Below are 20,769 nucleotides of genomic sequence, written 5' to 3'. Positions count from 1 at the left end.
TTTTCTAACCTATCTGCACCATACTGAAGACGACCAATAGTCAGATATGTATACGTATTTACGGTTGCCTTTCATCTATATACCTATTTTGTTTTTTATTTTCCTGTTTTGCGAGACATGCCATTACATTTTACGTTTATTATTCACTCCCATTAACTTTTTCTATTTGTTTTAAATGTTTTACCGTTTGGCATTCCTTTCCTCAGGTAGCTGTAGCTTCCTCCGTAGTTATTGTTAGTTGTTGTCCTGGAAATAATCAGGGTCTTTTAACTCTAATGTCACAAATTGGTCGCATTATATCTATATACCTGTTTTGTTTTTTATTTTTCTATTTTGCGAGATATGCGATTACATTTTACTTTTTATTCACTGACTTTATCATATAATTGAGGTGGGGCCTTATAACTGGCTACCTACACTCGAGGGTTGGAAATCTTTTGATTCCAAGCCTTACTTCAAAGGAGTTGTGAATGGATGTATCTCCATAGGTTTGGTTCTTTAATGACCGTTGAAGGACAAGGATTGTTAATGTGAGCAAATATAGCTCCAGAAAAATAAAATCACTTTTAAGTTTATCGACTTACAATTAAATATTTTTACAGTAGAGAGGCCCAACACGGCCGTAGCGTACTATACAATGTCAAAAAATTCTTTCTTTATCACATGTAAAAGAGAAAACCAGATATGTTCATTTCTGGAACATATAATATATGCATATATGTGTACAGTGTGGAAACCACTTATGGATAAAATTGTTTGTGTCCTTATTTTAGAAGGTAATAAAAAACGTTGAGATACCTTAACTTTTAAATTTAAATGTGCGCTTTCTAAACACAAATTTGAATGTACAGGGTGATCCACGCAAGTCTAGCGTAGTCCATAATCTGCATTTTAAATGAAACACCTTGTATATTTTTATGTTTTTAAAAGCTCCTTAACAACCTGATCTCAACGAACTATATCATGTAGGGTCTATTATAAGTAATACAAGGTGAAATTTTGAAATTAAGTATAATTTTCCTCAAGACAATTAATTCATAGAATACCCGAAGTAATTGATTGGATTACATTAAAATAAATGCTCAAAATGTGCTCTACCTTATTGTTGGCAATAACACAGTCTCCTATAAAATTCGTCCCGAAATTTGTTTAAAGTTTGAGGTGAAATATTCTGTATTTCTGTAGTTATCCTTTCTTTGAGGTCTTTAAGGCTCTGATCTCATATAATATCTGCCCAAACATTTAACTTTTGAGGATACTGACCTCAGTATGTCTTACGCATGCAATGAGGATTCTCAAATAACCCTAATTTTAAGGGCTAAACTAGGGTTATCAACTTATCACACATCGCGTTCAGGGACAAGGGACTAAAAGAGTTGATATCTATACTACAAGAGAACTCCTATCCTACAGGGCTTTTGAATAAACTCATTTTTGGTTCTCCTTTTCCTTTGCAATTTTCTGACAACCAAAATTTTCATAATATTGAGGTGAATGAGGTCCGACAACTGACACAGACATTGACACAGAACACATCAAAGCTACCACAATCTAAAATAACGTATGGTTGCCTATCCTATATTCCAGTTCTCACACCTAAGCTATTGAACATTTTCAAAAATGTTAGTGGCTTAAAAATTGCAACTAAGAATGTGAAAACGAAGTTGTACACAAAGACAAAGGATCCTTTCACAATACAGGAGTCATCGAATGTTGTTTATTCTATACCGTGTGCCAATTGAAAAAACGTGTATATCGGAGAATCATCACGTAATTTTCACAATAGAGTAATATCACATCGCAGCAACATAAAAACCAAAAAGATAAACGCATGTGCGCTCACAGAACATGCATTAACTTTAAAACATGAATTTAATTTCGAAGATTCCCATATTTTGGCAAAAGAAAAAAAACCATTCAAAACGTGTTTTCTTGGAAATCTGTTTCATAAAATCTAATACGTCGTGTATAAATAAAAAGTCAAACATAGATAAATTAAGCAACATTTATTGTTACTTACTGACAAAACATCAAAAATAGAATAAAGATTTACTTTTACATATACACACCATAATACACCTGCATACAAAACATGTTGCATACTATCAAGACAGGTTTAATATACTTTTTCAATTAATATAATAGCAAGAACTACTAATTACTTTTTAATCACACTATTTTTGTTTTTTTTTTGTTCTCTATGGATCAGTCAAAACACACCATTAAAAGATGTCACTAACAAACTTTTAACTTTCCAACTAAATTTTAAAATGTATTTTGTTCATTATTTTACATGTTATATTTTATATGTGTATTTTTAATGTTGAGTGTCGTAGCTTTACACAAATAATCTCAACGACTAGTAAGTTGTAATGACAATTTGATATGTTGTAAATATTTACACTTTCTTCTAATTACAGTGTCTTGAAGAAGGAATAAAATAATTCCGAAAGCTCGACCAAAAGCCAAAAGAGCGTTTCTATAACATCCCGGTCAAACCTACTGACTGCAGCCCTAATAAACTGTATTGTTTGTTTATATCGACAGTCATATATATATATATATATATATATATATATATATATATATATATATATATATATATATAGTGTGTCCAATTAAGTCGGCACCATATGGGAAACTTTTATATTTTTAATTTTAACAAAAAAGCTTTATAAAAACTTATGCATGTTCTAAAATCTAATTTACAATCATCAAATATAGTCCAGTCGGGTTAGACAAAAAAAGGCCTAAATTTTATAGAGAGTTAATGATATTTTAAATTTAAAATCGCGACTGAATCCCAACCATTCCGTTAGCCGCTATCTTGAATTTGAAAATAAAAAAGGAAAACCACTTTTGTTCAATATCTGCAGCATTTTCAACTTTTCGACAAAAATGATAACGACTAAAATTGTTGTAAATGCGATTTATTGCAATTCCTTTTTTACAATTTTTTCGTGAGGTCTATATTTTCCGAGTTAAGGGGGAGTTTCCGCTTTAAACCACAATGTAGCTAAAATCGGAAAAAATTACAAGGAAAAGTAGAAGGAAAACGGCGATGGATTTCCTGGCTCAAAAATGTACTTCCGTGGCTCAATACAACAACTACAAATCTTTTGGGAGCAGCAGTGTGTAAAGTAGAGATTGTCATGATGATCGCCAACATCGGAAACGGATAGGCACTACAAGAAGAAGGGGGGAAATAGTGAAAAAAGGGGGGAGCATAATTATTTAATTATCTTGTTTATTATTAACACGACATGATTGTACATAAACAAAAATGTAGAAAATAATATTTTATACAATTTTGGTCTGTTTCATTTTTTCCTAAAATGAGTATTTGATGTTGTACGTAAATTTTTTCGTGCGTTCGATATTTTTCTAGTTATGCGAGAAAGTAGTGGAAGGGGAAAGGAAGCATAATTATTGTATTATCTTGTTTATTATTAACTTCACGACATGAATGCACTTAAACAAAAATTGGGAGAATTATATTTTATACAATTTTGATCACTCTCTTCTGGGTCTGTTAACATATCTTAGCCGATTTGCTCCAGTTTTATAACACCGAAAACTCACCAACACCCCCTCTCATTAGCTACATAGCGTACAACCATTTCACACCACGTAGGATTTGCTGGGATGTTCTGTTCAAAAGAACTGCGTAAGGCAATTAGTTTATTTGTAAGCATTTACAATAAAAGCATTTTCATAAATCTACATATTTTAGTATCTAGTCTCCAGTCTAGTTTTAATAGTCCATAGGCAATCGCTTGTCTTATAAATATTTTATGTATGTGCTAGGGGCTTTCAGATACTCCTTCGAATTTTTTTTCTCCAGGTTATAACCGTTTTATAACTCAGGCGTCTAAATTCAAAACCCGACAAGTCACATGTTTTACGATTTTAAAATGTATACGTCATTTACTCTAATCTAAAGGGCTATCATTTGCTGTATAGTTTTAATATAAAAGTCGATATCGTACATGGAATATTCTGGATAAAAACAGGATCTAGATGCAAAACTCGACATGTCCGCAGCCGACTTCTGTGCAAAGACCAACATTCACATCACTCACTGTAATTTTGAATGTACCAGAACACCTGTTTTTAAAGTTATAGTTAGTTATTTGTGAACGGTTTAGATCACTCTATTGTTACAAGTGCATAACAGTAATTATAGTTATTTTTGGCAATAAACGTAGTTTACACATGGTTAAACTAGTACAGAGAATGCCACAAAATAGTAAGTTGAATTATATATATATATATATATATATTTGAGATACAAACTCTGTTTCCTACTTTATTGCAGATGGATAGGATAGTGATGCTTTTAGTGGATCGGATTCTGAGCCCGAGTTATATAATATACCCTCAAGTTCAGAAGAAACTGATTTTTCATCAAATTTAGATTAAAATAAAATTAAAAATACGACTACGATAAATTAAATCTGAAAGTAGTATATGCTATAAAGAACCATAAGGTCTATCTTGTAGTAATGGTAATAATGACAACCAGCACTTAAAATGATCATTTAACTGTTAATAATGATAATATGGATAGTGATATTGTAATGACAAATCAAGTATTGGTCGAAAATTGTTCCATTGATAAACAAGCGGTGGAAAATGGGAATTTAACAAATGATGTTTAGTGGAAAATGCCGGTTGGTAATCATCAGCAATTTATTTTTTCTGAAAACCATGAATTTATTCTTACTTACGCTGTAGCCATGTTCTTGAATGATGTATCACCTGCTACCTGTTTCTACGTTTTTTTTATTCCAAAATTGTTGACATTATAGTAGATCAAACAATCTTTATGCAACTCAACAATTACTGGCAGATAATGTTTCTCAGAAACCCAGATAACATGAATGGCATCCAACTAAGAGGAGAGAAATATACAATTTTATTGGTCTTAAATGGGCTTACTCAGAATGCTTTCACTCTCACATTACTGGCCTAGAGGTGCCTTGTTTCGAAATGATATTGCTTCAAATACCGTAAGTCGTAATCGCTTTAAACTGTTGCTTAGGATGTGTCATTTTTCGGATAATACAAATAACCCAGGTGACAGATAATGTTGTGATGAAACTATCTGAAAAGTTTTTGAATGCTGGTCTCACGGTTATTACAGATAACTTCTGCACATGCCTGGTGTTAGCCAATGAACTTCTAGATAATAAAATACGAATGTTTGGAATCTTACAATCAAACCTAAAAGGAAATCTTTCATGAGACTGAATAGCTCATGAATGTAAAGTCCTGACAGGACTATGACATGGGACAGGTGGCACAAGGTCTCATGGCATACATAGAGGTCAAGCACTTTAGATTAGGTTATGATGGCACTGTATTACTACTACTACTACTAAGGATTTCCACAGTTTTCACTGTCTTCCTTCACTCAACCGTTTTCTCCAATTTTCCTTGTCATTCCAGTCTCCATCTCGCAGGGTTCTTTTCTCCATAGCCTCGTCGATTTCATCTCTGAATGACCTTCGGGGTCTTCCTCTCTTTCTTCTTCCAATCGGGCTCCATTCTGTGATTTTGTTTATCCAGCGTCCTCTGTCCGCTCTTCTGACGTGGCCGTACCAGGATAGTCTCTTCTCCTCTATATAGTCGATTATGTCTGATTGCACTCCCATTCTCCGCTTAATCTCTGCGTTTTCAATTCTGTCTCTTTTTGTAAGTCTACAGCTTCTCCTCAGGAACTCCATTTCTACTGCTCTTATTCTACCTCTATTTCTCTTGTTTATTGTCCAGTTTTCGGACCCATATGTCAGGATACTTCTTGTCAGGGTGTTATATATTCTCTTTTTTGTCTTTATCGTAATGTTCTTATCCCACAACACTGAGTTTAGTTGTCTTATACAGTTTCTTGTTTGTCTCAGTCTGTTGTTTATATCTTCTTCTGTTGTTCCCTGGTTCGATATTATGGTTCCTAAATACTTGAATTTATCTGTTCCATTTATTTGTCTTCCCTCGTCTATCTCTAGGTTTCTCATATCCTTGTTTTCTGTTGTTAGGTATTCGGTTTTCTCTAAGTTTATTTCCATTCCGTTGTTTTTATATTCTTCTTCTAGTTTTCTGAGCATAAAGCTGAGATCTTCTTCATCTTGTGCGATGACTACTTGATCGTCGGCAAAACTTAAGGTGTATAGGTATTCGTCTCTTACTGGTATGCCCATTCCTTCGCACTTTCTCCTCCATGGTTTGAGTGTCTTTTCCAAGAATATTTTAAACAGAGTAGGGGACGTAGCACAGCCTTGTAGAAGTCCTTTTGTCGTCTTAAATGGATTGTAGGCTTTATTTCCACATTTAATAGTTTACTGTATTACTGAAAGTAATAATAAAAAAGATGTACAATAGTCCGTATTAAATATTTTTACATGGCGCAGTCTTGTGGTTAATGAAGCTTCCAAAATAAATGAAAACAAGAAGTTATTAGAATTAGAACAATATGGAGTTTAGAATACCTCAACCATTATCATTTGAAGGTAACGTGGCTAAAAACTTTCAGCAATTCAGTCATTTGAAATTTACCTTTTGGCTAGTGACAAGGCCGAAGAGGAAGACACAGTAAAAATTGCTCTACTGTTAAATTTTTTGGGAAATAAAGGACTTGATGTGTTTAACACCTTAAAGTTAACGGATGCACAGAGAAAATCGTACGATACAGTATTGGGGAATTAAAGAATTACTTCACCCCTAAAAAGAATGTGATCTACGAAAAATTGTTATTCTACAATAGAAAACAAGAGGAAGAAGAGCTATTTGATTCTTACCTAACTGACTTGCGTAAATTGGTAAAAAATTGTGAATTTGGGGATGTTCTAGACTCAATGATCATGGATAGACTAGTTTTAGAAACAATCAATAAAGATCTACGAGAAAAAATGTTGCAGAATCATGAGTTAAACTTAAAAAAGGCAATAGACATGTGTAGAGCATATTAAATTTCAAAAATATCGTTTAAAGAAGTTCCGTCAAGTCAAACACTTAATATTCATTCTGTAAAAGTGGAAATGATAATCAAACAGCAAGAGGAAAAGCTTCAAATAACAACTTTAATACTGGAAGAAGCAAAAGATGGGAACAGGAGGAAAACTCAAGGAAAAGTGGTCAGTGCAGAAAATGTGGTCGCGCTCATGAGTGCCGTAGGTGTCCAGCATTTGGTCAAATGTACAATAAGTGTTTGTATTACAACTATTTCGAGAAAATGTGTAACAACAGGAGCATAAGAGAAGTTCAGGAGATTCAAGTAGTAGATATAGGAACACACCACTATTAGAATCAGATAAATCCCCAGCACAACTCTTGAATAGTCGTAGACTTATAGGCAAACTTCCAGTTTTGCATGAAAAATATTTACCAGAACAGGTAGACCTAAAAAATGAAAAGAATAAATTGGACAATAAAAGAAAATTGTACAAGCACTACTATGATAGAAATACAGCTACAAAAGAAGAATTAAGTGTAGGGGATAACGTGGTTATAAGAGAAGATGGCCAATACAAACCTGCTGTGGTTAGATGATGTTTACAAGTGCCAAGATCGTATGTTGTTAAGTAAGAAAATGACACGTTTGTAAGAAAAAATAGCTATCACTTGAGACCATCCAATAATATGCCTAAAAATCAGAATGACAGACCTTCAACACCAACGGCCTGTGAGAGTGAAATACCGAATCAGTTTCCTACCAGAAGTAAAAGATTAATTAAACTCCCATCTAGATATAACGATTTTGAGATGTACTAGTTTTGCAATCAGTATTGTAATTAGTTTTTATTTTAGAATGTTTTTATTCTTAGTTCATTGTTGTAATTTCTATGTTTTATTGGAAGGAAAAGATGTCATGAGACTGAATACCCTCAGGTTTTCTCCAACCAATATTCTTGACTTATCTATTACCTTGTCCGAGCCATTCTAGTCTACGTTTTCTCACTACTTTTGTTATTGTAGGGTTAGCACACAATTGGTACATTTCTACATTAGTTCGTCTTCTCCATTCTCCTTCCACTTCTTTTCCACCAAATATTCTGCGAAGTATATTTTTTCCCACGTTTCTAATCTGTTCTGTATGGTGTTATTCATAGTACATGACACGGCAGCGTATAGCATTGTGGGTCTAATTATAGTTTTGTATACTTTTATTTTTGTATTACGAGATGTATTTTTGGCCTAAATTATTTTGTTTGTGACTTCAGCACATCTGTTGCTCTTGGTTAGTCTCAGGTTGATTTCAGTTTCTTCCTTACATGTCTGATTATAAGAGCACCTAAGTACATATATTCATCCACCTTCTCGAATTCTACAACTGATCCATCCTCCACCTCCAATGTAATGGAGCCCCTGGTATTTATTCCTTTTTTGTTCGAGATTACCATGTACTTGAATTTATCAATATTAACTCAGTCCCATTTTAGAGCTTTTCCGAATCAGTCTTTTTGCTATACTTGCCAGTTCTTTTCCATTTCTGGCAATGAAAACCACATCTTCAGCGTACGCTAAGTGTTGGTGCTCTTTGTATAAAAGAGTGCAGGACCTATTTATCCAACCAACCCTTACAATTTTTTCCAGAACTATATTGAATAGCAAACTAGAGAAAGAGTCTCCTTGAGGAACACCTTTTTTACTTCTAATTCTTCTGAGACTGTACAGTTGCATTTCACAGCACAAATGGTTTTTCTAATTGTCATTTTTACCAATCTTACTATTTTTTCTGGCATTTGGAATTCTTTTTGTACAGGTACTTGTACTGGCAATATGTTGTATTTATAGCAACTGGTGGAGTAAAGCATCATATAAATGAAGAAGCTGGAAATACTTCCACTAGCAGTAAAAATATAAAAAATCATACATTTTTAAAAGGAAGATGAATTAGCAAGTTCTGTGTAGCAAAGGTTGCTACAAGAAAAAGGTGAAATAAGAAATAACTAAGAATAAAGTTAAAAAAGTTACCACTTTTTGAGAGAATTGTGAGGATAATCCCCATTTTTGCCTTCATGGCTTTAATTTGAAGCACTTAAAATAATAATTTTTTAAATTAATATATCTGTATCTTAGTTATCTGTATATATTATTTCGATTTATTTAATAATCGTTTTAAATTACACTTTTAATAAATTTTGTTTTATTACGATTTTTACATATTTTTAAAAATATAACCAATACATCTGGTAGAATACATAAACGCACATGACACTGTACGCCAAGCGGTCACATTTTATATGAGTTTTCAACGAAGCAAGCGGTCATTATTTTGTTTTACTCATATTTGTCAAGCAACTGCACAGCGGCTTATATGACCGCCATGCCATCATTCTCTACCTCAATTTTAAAATTAGTACCCTGCTCCAACCTTTCCTACCCTCACTTCAATCCTACACCTTTAGAAATACAAATAGTTTTAAAATAGCAAACTAAAAAGACTTTCTCTCTTGCTATCGCTAGCAACAGATGTATTATCTCTCGACTGTTGATCGCCACTAGCAACAGACGTGCTCTCTTGACTGTTGACTATCGCTAGCAACAGACATTCTCTCTCTTGACTGTTTACTTTCGCTAGCAACAGACATTATCTATCTATACTGATACTAATACATTTTCTAATAATTACTCACTCCCCAATCAGTTTAAAGTGATGAAAGAAATAACTATAAGTACTTCGTTTACTTCTGCAATTGTTCAAGCTCAGACGCAAGAGCTTCAAAAGCCGATTCATAAAATCACTTCCAATAACAGCAGTACTCAAGATGTAATAGACCAGCCTCTATTAAAAAATGTGTTACCATCACAAACAGTCAGTTTTCAAACTACTCCAGAACAAAATGCGATTACTGAAACTGTAATATCTACATGGAGTGTGTTTCTCCCCCACAAGTATTGCAAGAATCCAATACTTTGGTTTCAAGTCAAGCTCTGCATACACAAAATGTTTTAGTCTCTACTCCAATTGTGACAACTGTCAATTTGCCTTCATTGGGTATTGCGAATTTAAATCCAATACCGCCTCCTTGCGGTGTGCCAGTGGAATTGGCAAATATACTTCCCCCAACTCGTATACAAATTCAAAGTATCTGTTAACCTGAAACTTTAAATGCTCTAAATATACGACAGATTAATAAACTCTCTATTTAAGCTCAGAATATATTGACTCCCACTTTCTTACATTTTTGAATAAAATTTCAACACAAAAATATATCGACTTAATATTAATTGCTACATCTTGTGAAGAAGGTGGTATGTATGCCGATTTTTTTAAAAATTAGCCCTCCTCCGAATAAGTCCATACCTCCTCTACTAATAAACGAAAATCAAATACTCCTCTCACAGCCTTGTACTACCAAGTATATTTCCCAGATGCCTGACACTTCCACTGTTTCTATCGGATATGTTACTAAGACAAAATGGGAATAAGTGGAACATTGCTACTGATCCTTTGAAGATAGATGATGTACTAATCAAAGATGAAGAAACTCCCCCACTCGTCTCTCCTCTGGCAAAGGTCATCGAATTGCTCCCAGGCAAAAATTATCTTGCTCAAACAGGTGTATCCATACCTAATAACTAATAAAGATAAAAATGAATACAAGAAGATCCATGCAATAATTAGGCAGAAGATGCGAAGACACAATTGCATAGTAAAGAATGTAATGTAATGTAATGTAATGTAATGTAATGTAATGTAATGTAATGTAATGTAATGCAATGTAATGTAATGTAATGTAATGTAATGTAATGTAATGTAATGTAATGTAATATAATTTAATGTAATGTAATATAATGTAATGTAACGTAATTTAATGTAATGTAATTGAATGCTATGAAAAGAAACACGATACATTTTATCAGGGCGCCTCGTCGGGAACAAACGGAAACAACTATTCCAAGTTTAGAAGACAAAAATGGACACAGAATATTAGAAATCAATTAACAGTTACAAGAATGTAAAAATTACATTTCTGAAGTATTTGAAGATGAAAGAGTAAAACACTAGACACTGATTACTAGCACTTGGCATTTAGCATTAAAGCACTTAGCCCCGATGAATTAAGTGCTTAAATACTAAAGTTTTTGTGAGGAAATGGAATTAAAGCACTGTGTGGTCTCTTTAACAGAATTTATGATACTGGGATATTACTAACTGATTGGCTAAGTCATTTGTCACATTACCAAAGAAGCATCATGCAAAGACATGCAGTGATTATCGGACAATAAGTCTAATGAGTCACGTTTTGAAGACCTTCCTGCGAGTAATACGTAGCAGCATATCCATGATATTAGAAGAGGGAATCAGCAATAGTCAATTCAGATTTAGAAGTGGCTTGAATACGAAGGAAGTCTTGTTCACTATACAAGAACTGATAGAGAGATGCAGAGATATAAATTAAAATGTATACATCTGTGTAATCGATTTTGAAAAGGCTTTTGATAAGTTCAGACATAACAAAATGGTTACAAAAAGGAAAAATGGATTGGACGATAAAGATTTACGAATAATTACAAATTTATACTAGCATAAAAAAAGATGTATAGTTACAACAGCAAATTTACTCAGATGTAAATTGGAGCTGAAAGGTCAGATAATAGGACAAGTGATGGAATGTAAATATCTAAGCATCACATTATCTAGCTAAGGAAAGCTCGAAACTGAAGTGGAAGATCAAGTGAATAAAGCAATCAGAGCCGCAGGCTGCTTGAATGAAACAATATGGAGAAATAAATACTAAATACGCTGCAGAAACAAGACCTGACACAGAGAGGACAAAAAGGATGTTAGAAACAGCAGAGATGAAAACACAGAAAAATTGATGGTAAGCCACTATGGGACAGACCTAGAAGTACATATATACGACCTAGATACAAGGTGGAGAACATCAAGAACCGGTTAAGAAATAGAAGAGTAGAATGGAACGATCATATAAGCCGAATGACAACAAATAGAGTAGTAAAGACGGCAAAAGACGGTTTCTTCCAATAGGAAGACGATCAGTAGGACCACGAAAACGATGGAACGACAACTTACTGGAGGCACATTGGAAAACAGAGAGTCATTTCTATGTAAAAAGAAGAAGAAGAAGAAGAAGATCAAGGGTCAAGAATAAAAGTTAAATAAGAACTGTCGGATGAAATATAGGCTGTATACTATTGCTTTTACTTTTTAACTTGTATTCAGAGAAAATAGTTAAGGGAGCCTTAATGTTTAAACATTATTAGATATTGATATAAGTTTGAATGCTCGAATAAATGAACTTTGATCAAATAAAAGGCAGATATCGAGCACAGTTTATAATTAAATCTTGCCCAAGTCCTTTCGCTTCCTAGAGCATCTTCGGGGGTATTACGTCAATTTTGGCCTACCCAGCAAACATTGAATGTTATAAACATAAAATTGTACATAACACTACACTACACAAGGAAAATCAGTTTAAAATTTTTGTAAAAAATAGGCGAAGCTACATTATAGTTGGTATCAGGAGAGAGAATGATGCTCTTTCTCCTAGAGTCACTTCTTTGATTTTTCTCTTTTTACCATCCGTTTCTTTTAGAACTATACTTGAATCATTCCATTGAACCCTATGTTCATTATCCCATGCGTGTTTTTCACTAAGTAACAAAAAAACAAAATTTGTTTAATTTACTAATGTTTGTATTTTGAGAACGATTTCCGAAGTGGAAATTGAAACGTTAATAAACTTACTTCAACCTTTAACTATGGCTTATTTCCATTTAAATAGTAATTTTTTATTGTTATCTTTAAGCTAAAGATTAAATAACATAGTAAGTAGTGTTTACTGGTAGTGTCCGTCCGTAAACAAAACTCCTCCGTTGTAAGAATAGACATAATGACAAATGAGGTGTTGAATGAAAGGTTATAAACCAAAAACTATATTAAACGTAAGAAATTTGACATGTAACTTCTGGTTCCAGAGTTGCAACCGAAAGTACTGTTTTAAATTCGCCGAAATAGTACAAGCGATATATTATTCGCGAAATAGATACTTCTGATTTTATGCCTGTCTGTCCGTCAGTAAATACAACGCTTACGTTATTAGAATAGATATAATAACAAATAAAGTGCCGAATGAAAGCTTATAAACCAAATATGGTAATACACGTGAGAAATTTGACCTCGTACTTTAGGTTCCAGAGTTGTCGCCGGAAGTAATATTTTACAGTCGCCGAAATAGTACAAGCGATAAATTATTCGACCCACATTAGCAAGACGAGAACGCATATATACTTCCGGTTTTAACATCAGTGATCGTGAAAAAGTGGTAACCTAAAGTGCCACCTTATAGTTGCGGAAATACATGTCATATACCAATCCACGCGTACTGAAAAGTCGAGCTCAGATATTTAGTTGCAGGATTGATCTCATTTTCCGTTAAAAACTTATGAGCAAAAGTTTGGCAAAAATTGCTGAAATTTTATATAAATCGTCCCAAAGTTGCATGAAGAGTTCAAATATCGACTTCCTATTCTACTTCCGGTCACGTTAGGTAAAAACCTAGGACTTACGAAGTTCAATTATTGCATGTTATGTTTGGTAATATAAATATTTGTTACTTCGTGGTTCATTTATTTTAAGCTTTATGTTGTCTTATCAGTGAATAATTGAATGGTGAAGATCTTTATAAAAACTCAAAGTTTTTTTTTAATTTCTAAATTGGGAACTGAGTTTTTTTCTTCTAGTTGCTTTATTACAGCATTTATTAACTTGGTCATATATAGGGTTTAAAATAGCTAGGCTAAATAGGGTTATTGGTGCGGGATTTTTAGTGTGGTTCTCTTGTTCCATAGTTTTTCTGCTTATTATTTTACCGTATGGAATCTTAATCTTTTTTTTATTAGTACCCTTTGCTATGTGGTTCTTTTTCTGTTGGAATTCGTCATTCAATCTTCGCTTGTCCACTACTGGACATAGATCTCCATCATAATTTTTCATCTGTTTCGATCTTGTGCCTCTTGTATCCAATTCCTATGGTAACGTTTTAGATCTTCAGTATAACGTGTTGGTGGACGACCTCTGCTTCGGTAAGCATCATCTCTTTCTCTCCATTCCAGTATCCGCTTTGTCCATCTGTTATCTGGCATTAGAGTCACGTGACCTACCCAGTTCCATTTCAGTGTTGCTATTCTCTCTACAGCCTCGGCCACTTCTGATCTTTGTCGTAGCTGGTGATTTGGGATCTTGTCTCATATTGAAACGCCCAACATAGCCCCCATCGCCCTTTGAGCCACACGGATCTGTTTCACTGTTCTCCGTATCATAGTTGTAGAACACCGGGGGATTTTATCTTCTCCTCCTGACGTGTTGCTCACTGCCTGTTGGGGCAGTACCTTCGATCTGGTTCTAATTATATCTATTAATTAATTAAAATGTGTTACCTTACATTTGGCGATCACACTTCCCGTATTACACTTTAAAAAACATCTTACTACTTGAGAAACTTTATTTTGCGTTAATTGAACATTGTGTGTTGAAAAATGAGCGAATTAATTTTAATTAATCAAATGTGACAGTGACACAATGACTGATGTTTTTTTTCTAATAAAATTGAGAAGAGAATACGTGATAATCTCGCAATTATGTGCAAAGAGTATATGCAACATCTATCGTGCATTCTCGGGTACAACTCGACTTAAAACTAAAAGTAGTATTTTTTAAAAAGGGTGTTCGTCATTTGGATCATAATTTTAGGTTGCGCTACGCAACATAGTCCCCCTCTTGATGTGAACGCATCAAAAAAAAAAAAATATTTATGTACAATTTGAAGAAAGGTATAACTAATCTAAAAAAAACTATTAAAATTCTTGAAGGTGAGTCATAGGAAGAGGACACAGTTTAGCAATAGAGCGAACGTATAACCCTTCAGGAGTTCTGACCTTAACAAATCTTACCTTGTTGTCCTTTCCCGGATATGTCTCAACTACCCGTGCTATAGGCCATTTGAGAGGAGGCGAGTTTTCGTCCTTAAGCAAGACGAGATCATCAGGCTTTATGCCTACCTGAGGAGTGAACCATTTAGGTCTATTTTGAAGCCTATTAAGATAATCGTGAGTCCAAACCTTCCACATATGCTGCTGAATTCTTGTGCATTTATTCCACAAAGACAATTTATTTTCTTGAATATCAGAGAGATCTAATTCAGGATAAGACATTAAGTTAGATCCAATAAGGAAGTGTCCGGGAGTAAGAAAGGAAAAATCGGACGGGTCGTCTGAGAGCGCACAGATAGGGCGTGAATTGAGCACTGCTTCAATCTGCGAAAGTACAGTGGATAGTTCTTCGAAAGTAAAATTGGAGTTACCCATTATTCTTACGAGATGATATTTGAAGCTCTTTATGGCAGCTTCCCAAATACCACCGTGGTGTGGTGAGCGTGGAGGGATAAACTTCCATTGAATTTGACATGAAGTAGCGAAAGAGCGAATAGATTCAGAGGTATCACCTTTGAGAAGCAACTCATAAAGTTCTTTCAATTGATTTTTCGCACCTAGAAAGTTGGTGCCATTATCGCTGAAAATGATACTCGGATTACCCCTTCGGGCGATAAATCTTTTCAGAGTCAATAAGAACGCTTCAGTAGAAAGACAGGAAATTAATTCCACATGCACGGCGCGAGTAGCTAAACATACAAACACTGCCATATAGGCCTTAGTAAGGGGAGCTCTCTTGAGTTTAGAGGTCTTGATTGGAAATGGACCACCAAAATCAACTCCAACGTTTATAAATGGACGTGCAATTTGAACTCTTTCCCTCGGGAGATTAGCCATGATTTGGGAAGCGACTTGTGCGTTAAAACGGTAACAAGTGAGACAATTTTGTATTATACGTTTGATTTGTCGAAGACCATCAAGAGGCCAGAATTTCAATCTAACATTGGACAGTGTATTTTGAGGGCCAGAATGTAGAAGTCTTCGATGTTCTCGGGTAAGTAATAAATTGACAATATGTGATTTTGAGGGCAACAGTAGAGGGAATTTCTGATCATAAGAAACATCTGAAAAGAGAAGACGACCGCCTACTCGTATCATTTGAGACGAATCTAGAAAGGGATTCAATTTACGAATAGACTTATCGTTAAGCAGACGATTATCCATTAAAAATTGGTTTTCCGAACTAAAGAAATGAGACTGGGTCAATTTGATAATCATTAACTCAGAACTAGAGAGTTCATTTGGAGTGAGAGGACCTGTACGTCTATGAGACTTAGCTCTTACATTGTGAATAAAACGAATGCAGTATGCAAAAGCTCTCTGAAGTCGAGTGAAACATGAAAATTTTCAGAGGGCATCATACACTTGTGAATCTGGTTTTCTGATCAGATGAGTAACCCTTTTGAGTTCAGGCAGTTCATCAACATTAATACTCGAAGGACCATTATATACAAAGAGGTTGAAATCAAAGTGTGGATCTGACAAAAATTGAGGACCATTAAACCAAAGATCACAATCAAGCAACTGCAAGGGTGTAGCACCACGAGATAATATATCCGCAGGGTTGTCTTTCGATCGTACATGTCTCCATGTATGGTTGGAGGTGAGTTCTTGAATTTGAGTTACTCTATTGGCTACAAAGGTAGACCAACGAGAAGGGTGTGAATTAATCCATGCGAGGACGACTTCGGAATCTGTCCATAAATTGACAGAATTTATCTGAGATTGGGATGGAATCAAGACAGAAAGAATCTTCGTAACAAGATTAGAGAGTAATAATACTCCTAGAAGTTCTAATCGAGGAAGAGTCACAACTTTTACAGGACTAACACGACTCTTTGAGGAGATTAGATTGCAAGAGATAAAGCCATTTTCATGTGATGTTCTTAAATAAACGCAAGCACCATACGCGCTAAGACTTGCATCCGAAAACCCATGTATTTGAGTACTTGTTACATTGCTAGAATTTTGCAGCAACCTAGGAATCTTGAGATTGGAGAGGTGAGGAAGTGTTTGTAAAAATAGATTCCATTGTGTAAGCAAATTTGGACTGAGGTGGTCATCCCAATTCGACCTTTCTAACCAAATCTTTCTCATAATTAATTTAGCAGATACCACTACAGGGTTAATCAATCCGATAGGGTCATAAATGGAAGCAATTAAAGAAAGAACTTCTCTTTTTGTATAGGTATCCTTAACGGTAACCTTTGGCACAAGAACTGAAAAATGATCGGAGTGAGAATTCCAACATAGGCCGAGAATTTTGTTCGTGTTATTTTCAGGATTGATTACATAACTAGCTTCATTAGAGATATGAGAAATACCTGCGAGAAATTCAGGTGAGTTTGCACACCATTTATGAAGTGAGAAACAAGCGAGGTTCAAACATTCGGTTAATTGACGATGAATTTCGAAGAGTGTTTCAAAATCGTTACAGCCATACAGCACATCATCGATATAATAGCAATTTAAAAGAGCATCACTAGCCAAGGGAAATTTGTCGGAATGTTTTTGAGCTAATTCCTTAAGACATCTAGTGCTGAGAAAACCGGAGTTATTTAATCCATAAGTGACAGTTTCAAGTTGAAGACATTTCAAATCCTCTTGAGGTGAATCACGCCATAAGATGTTCAACAGAAATACCTGTTCGGGATTTACTCGAATTTGTCTGTACATATGACGTAGATCTGCTACAATACAGTATTTAAATAATCTAAAATTTATCAAAATATCGAATAATTCGCGTTGTACCGTATAACCAGGAAGCATTATGTCATTAAGACTTAGATTTGAGGTAGTTTTCATACTGCCATCAAAGACAACACGCAACTTATTTGTTACGCTATCCTTTAAAACGCAATGGTGAGGAATAAAGTATTTTAAATCAGAGTGAATATTTCGAGTGGAGAGAGGCACATATCTGCAATGTCCAAGTGCAATATATTCATGAATAAATTGTTTATACTGTGCGTATAATTGATCTGACTTGATCAGTTTCTGTTCGAGGTTTAGGAATCGCTTCTTTGCGAGGAAAAACGATTCGCCCAATTTTTTATATTCGTTGGGAGATTTGAAAGGGAGATCTACTTGGAATCTACCAGATGATAATATTTTAAGTGACGATTTAAAAATATCTTCGGCTTGTTGCTCCGAAGGAGTTAGAATTTTTGGAGTACAAGTAGAAGACGAGATTTCTTCTATTTCCCAAAACGACCGTACGAGTGAATCGGTATTTTGAGTTTGAACGAACAAGGATACTTCATTTCGAGGTTGAGTATTTTCTTGAATGTTAAGTATAGAATATGAGTCAATTGACCTAGATGATTGAGGTACATTTCCACCTACAAGATAACCGAGATGAGTATTTGTTAAGGTAGGAAGATTAGGGCCTAATTTTATTAACCCGTAAGTAAGTAAGTCGAAATAAACATCTGCTCCAAGCAGCATTTGAACTTCGGCAGGAGTACAAAATTCTGGATCAGCTAGGTGAATGTTTGGTGGAATTTTGAGAGCATTAAAATCCAATGTAATTTGAGGGTGCTTACAAGTGATGGTTGGGAGAATCGCACAAGAGAGTGTAAAATGTTTTGTGGGATTAACATTTGAGAAAATATTTAAATCCACCATTTTATTCGACGTCGAACAGATTTCGGATATTCCAGAAATTTGAAGACTTTTTGTGTAAGGAATACATTTCAAGCGACTTGCTAATTCCTCAGTGATAAACGAAAACTGACTAGCTGAGTCTGTAAGGCAGCGAACCTTAACGGGATTATTATGAGAATCATAAATTGTAACACATGCTGTTTGGAGTAGAACCTCCTTTTTGCCTGAGAGTGTAGAGAGAGATGATGCTCGGTAGACATCATTAGACTGAGATTGATTTGCTATTCGTGGGATTGCAGGTGAACTTGAAGTTTCGCTTTGAGTATTGGGATCACGAGATACATTAGAGTGAGTACGAGAATTTGGAGTATCATGCATATTGTGAGACTGGCGAGTATTTTGAGAATTATGATTTTCTTGTGAGTCTTGAGAGTGACGAGTGTTTTGGAAATGAGTGTTTCTAGTGGGTAGACTACGAGAATCTTGATTTGTTCTGAAACGAGAACTATTTGAGTTATGAGTAGAAGCGTTAGAGAAGTGGAGCAATGTGTGATGTCTCCTGTTACATTTAGCGCAATTTGACGCAGAGGTACATGAGCTTGCTGAATGACCACTAGCCAAGCAGTTGAGACACGCTTTCTTTGCCTTGACCGTTTGAAAACGCTCATCTTCAGACATATTTAAGAATTCCCGGCAAGTGTATATTTTATGGGAGTTATTTTGACATAAGAAACATTTAAAATACTGATTATTACTACTATACTGCAAATTATTGCTAACTGTGTTAAGAGAAGTAAAACGAGAAGGTTGTTTTTGTTTCGGAGAATGAGAGTATTCAGGAACAAGATTTTCGAGAATTTTGCATTTTCTTTCAATAAATTCAAGGAACTCCATTAAACTTGGGAGTTTGTTTATATTACGCTCGGTTTCAAATGATCTTTTAGTATTATAGTCTAATTTTTGAGTAAAGAGATTGATGAGAATTAAATCAGTGAGTTGATTCGAGATGTTGAGGTTTTCTAAGGCAGCGAGATGGCTTTTAATTTGAGTTAAGAAATCCCTTAGAGCATGTGCATTGGGTTTTGTAATGAGTGTAGCATTTAATAAACTGTTCAAATGACTGTTTACTATTAAATATTTATTTTCAAATCTATTGCATAAATTTTGTATTGCAATTTCAAAATTGGAATCAATTATTTCTAGATTGTCAATTAACTTTAACGGTTCATTCCTTAACACTGATTTGAGATAAATAAGTTTTTGAGCATTAGATAACTGTTTATCATTTGTTATTAATTTGGTGAAAACATCAAAAAAGCTGGGCCATTCTGAGATTTCGCCCGAGAAAAAAGGTATTTTTAATTCTGGCAACTTTACATTTTGAATTGTGCTAACAGATGGTATTACATTTGTTACAATAGGTTGAGTTTGAACTGGTTTTGCAGATAATTGCGTGATTTTCTCGTACAAATATGAATCTAAATTATAATACTGTTCTTCAACTATGTCTCTATCTGAACAATATTTATCAAAATCTTCTAATTCAAGTTCCTTTTGTAGGTTGAGATACTCGCGATAAGTTTCATTTAATACATTTTTGCGTGCAATATATTGACCGCAATCTAAAACTACATTTTGGTTTTTTGAGACAAATGTTTGCATTCTAGTAATACAAGCTTTAGTATGCCCTCTCAATTTTATAATTTTTGCAACATCAGTCATTTTGAACGTGAGAAAAAATAATACAAATTTTAAATACAACAAGAGATACTTAGTATCATGAACTAAATAATATTACCATAAAAATCTACTTATAATCACTGCGAATCTAAAATCTAAAAATAAAATGACATGCGACGATGCAAAAAACAATTCGTAAAAGTTACAATAAATGATCAAACCGCACATTAAGTCCAACCGCGACCTCACATAAACTCCTTATCCCTTGCAAGTGTCGATGTCGATATACCGGCCTCCCGGCGCTAATAGAACAACCTTGGATCCTGGAACCGCCAAAACTCCAATGTGTGTATATGAGAGAATAAAAACTATGTCTTTTCTTTGCGAAGAAATGAGGAAGCGAGTGATGTTTTTTACGAATAGTGTGAGAAAATCTTGAGTACTGCGTGAAAACGCCTTTGCAGAAACGAGAGATGATCGCCTTCGTGCTATAATTAATGAAAATTCAGCTTCCAGCTTTACACA

General features: G+C 34.4%; 1 protein-coding gene across 1 annotated transcript in view; it reads left to right on the top strand.

Annotated features, from left to right (window-relative positions):
* The window catches only part of LOC140439820 (uncharacterized), a 194,620-nt gene that overhangs the window by 163,586 nt on the left and 10,265 nt on the right, over positions 1-20,769 (top strand). The gene's annotated exons all lie outside the window — the stretch shown is intronic.

Source organism: Diabrotica undecimpunctata, chromosome 4 (genome assembly GCF_040954645.1).
Source record: "Diabrotica undecimpunctata isolate CICGRU chromosome 4, icDiaUnde3, whole genome shotgun sequence".
NCBI lineage: Eukaryota > Metazoa > Arthropoda > Insecta > Coleoptera > Chrysomelidae > Diabrotica > Diabrotica undecimpunctata.
This window is presented reverse-complemented; position numbering and strand designations above follow the sequence as displayed.